Here is a 2960-nt window from a genome sequence, read left to right as displayed (position 1 = left end):
ACTTAATGGTATATTAACTTAAATGCAACCTTACAAAATCCTGTAATGGCTTTTACTTTAATAGCAAAAAAAATTTTTAAAGGGAAGAGTCAAAAGTGGAAAACTTCCAGAAATATGAATACTGTTATTAGTATTTACTGGCTAAAGTAATTAAGTAATTTCAGAGAAAATGGCCTTCCCCTTAAGTTATAAGCTTGAGGGTTTCAAGGAAATCTAGCTACAGTATTTGTTCAGTATTTATTCAGTTTAATGAAGCTCAATTCCTTGTAGCTGTAACTACATTTATTTCCTATATTAACTTTACTTACTTAATGATGCCTATTCATCTTCCTAAAATGTGTTTTGTTGTGTTTTTATAGGCTGTGCTTTTGAAATTCTCATGTTTTTAAAAAGCAAGATTAAGTTTAAAAGAAGACAATGAAATACAAGAGATGGGAGAGGGCTGGGTAGCAAGCAGGAGTGCATAGGGAACCCCAAAATTCTCAAACAAAGAAATATATGATAAAGAGCAGCTCTCTGAACACTTAAGTGGTACACCTCCTCTACTATAGGGACTGGATAGTCCTAAACAACTTGAAGAATCTGATGTTGGATTTGGAGCCCAGCCTGCCAAACTGGATGACATTTGTCTTACTCTAGGCATATACATAATCTATAGGTATAATTTATGTGCATATATAAAGCTATATATAATCATTATCATGTTACTGTAGGGCACAGAGCAAAACACAGAACTTCTCTGAAGAAGAAATTGGGTTGAAAAGAGGGTTTTTGGAAAGGGATTTGTCTTAAAACTTCAAATACACGGCAAGAGCTTTGGTTTTGCCTTTGGGGAGCCGGGAGAGAGAATGAGTATAGGAGGGATTGGCTTGGATGGGTGAGTGGTGATAAATATTTGGGAGAGGATAAGTATCCCCTGCCTCAAGCCACACCCTGTTGCTTCCACTAATTGGGTACAAAGAAATTTACCTTTTAAGTTTGTTTTTTTAACCTGGGAAAAATATGGTCAGAGTCACTGATACCTTTCCTGCCAACCCCTGACTTCTTCCGATGATCAAACAAGATGTATGTATGAAAATATGCCTTGCAAACTTGAAAGTGTTACAAATATTCAAACATCTTGCCACTTGAGAGCCTGAATCTTATACAATGGGGAGGCTGCCTAATCTGGTAGAAATGGTGTGAGCCTTGGACAAAACTCAGGACAACTGACCTCTTCCCTTTACTGTGTAATTAATGCAAGTGCATTAATGCCTTTGAATGTAGTTTTCCCAATGGTAAAATGGGAATATTATTACCAATTCCTGGGTTTTGTTGACTTTATAACATAAAGGTTTTTAAAAATTGTTAAAGTATGTAAAAGCTTTTAATACATTTCTTAGTACAGTTTAGGTCCTAAAAAATAGGAATTTCATTAGCATTGTTACTATTTTAGAAGTAGTAATATTGATATTACTATAATGCTTTAGATATAGAAGGATCTCCAAAGATTGCACTTTACCTATATGTAACTGTAAATCTTCAACTTTATAGAGGAAACCTCATTTGGGAACCGTGACCTTAATAGGCAAAAAAGCCTTCAGAATCCTTATGTTCTGATGGTAAAGGTCTTTATTATAATTCATCTCCTATACCACCTCTACAGCCCATGGGAATTATTGGTTTCACCTCAAACACATTTCCTGAGTACTTGGAACTGAGTGAAAATTAAAATCCGAGGAGCAGCTCGCTTCTCCTTCCATTCAATAAACAGCCACATCTTCCCTTGCAGCCCCAGCTGCATCCCTGAGACACCATAGTGAAGGTGAAGGCCAGAGTAAATGGATTTGGCTGTATTGGGCACCTGGTCACCAGTGCTGCTTTTAACTCTAGCAAAGTGGATATTGCTGCCATCAACAACACCCCTGATTGACCTCAACTACATGGGCTACATGTTTCAGTATGATTCCACCCATGGCAAGTTCCACAGTACCATCAAGGCTGAGAACGGGAAGCTTGTCATCAGTGGAAATCCCATAATCATCTTCCAGGAGCGAGATCCTACCCCAATCAAATGGAGGTGATGCTGGCACTGATTATGTTGTGGAGTTCACCAGTGTATTAACTACCATGGAGAAGGCTGGGGCTCACTTAGACAAGAGAGCCAAAAGAGTCATCATCTCTGCCCCCTCCTCTGATGCCCCCATGTTCATGATGGACGTAAATCATGAGAAGTGCAAAAACAACTTCACAGTCATCAGCAATGCTTTCTGTGCCACCAACTGCTTAGCCTCCCAGTCAAGGCCATCCAAGACAATTTTGGCATCATAGAAGGACTCAGGACCATGTCCATGCCATCAATGTCACCTGGAAGACCGTAGGTGGCCCCTCTGGGAGACCATGGTGTGATGACTGCAGGACTCTCCAGAACATCATCCCTGCATATCCTGGCACTGCCAAAGCATGGGCAAGGTCATCCCTGAGCTGAACCAGGAAGCTCATTGGCATGTCCTTCCCATGTTCCCATTGCCAACATCAGTCACAGACCTGACCTGCCATCTGGAAAGACCTGCCAAATATGATGACATCAGAAAGGTGGTGAAGCAGGCTTTGGAGGGCCCCCTCAAGGGCATCCTGAGCATCCTGAGCACCAGGTTATCTCCTCTGACTTTAACAGTGGCGTTCATTCCTCCACTTTTGATGCCGGGACAGGCATTGCTCTCAATGACCACATTGTCAAGCTCGTTTCCTGATATGACCATGAATTTGCTTACAGCAACAAGGTGGTAGGCCTTATAGTCCACATGGCCTCCTAGACCACCAGCCCCAGTGAGAACATGAGAGTAAAAGAGAGGCCCTCAGCTGCTGTGCAGTCCCTGCCCCACTTAGTATCCCCAATCACACTGAGAATCTCCCCTTCTAGACACAGTTTCCATGCCACTGTGAATGGGTGAAGAATGGGAGGGGCCTAGAAAGTCCCA

At 41.5% G+C, this 2960-nt stretch overlaps 1 pseudogene; it reads left to right on the top strand.

Moving 5' to 3' along the window:
- The first annotated feature begins 1799 nt into the window (after window positions 1–1799).
- LOC105554795 lies at window positions 1800–2795 on the top strand (annotated as a pseudogene).
- The last annotated feature ends 165 nt before the right edge of the window (window positions 2796–2960 follow it).

This window comes from Mandrillus leucophaeus, unplaced genomic scaffold (genome assembly GCF_000951045.1).
Source record: "Mandrillus leucophaeus isolate KB7577 unplaced genomic scaffold, Mleu.le_1.0 Scaffold1176, whole genome shotgun sequence".
NCBI lineage: Eukaryota > Metazoa > Chordata > Mammalia > Primates > Cercopithecidae > Mandrillus > Mandrillus leucophaeus.
This window is presented reverse-complemented; position numbering and strand designations above follow the sequence as displayed.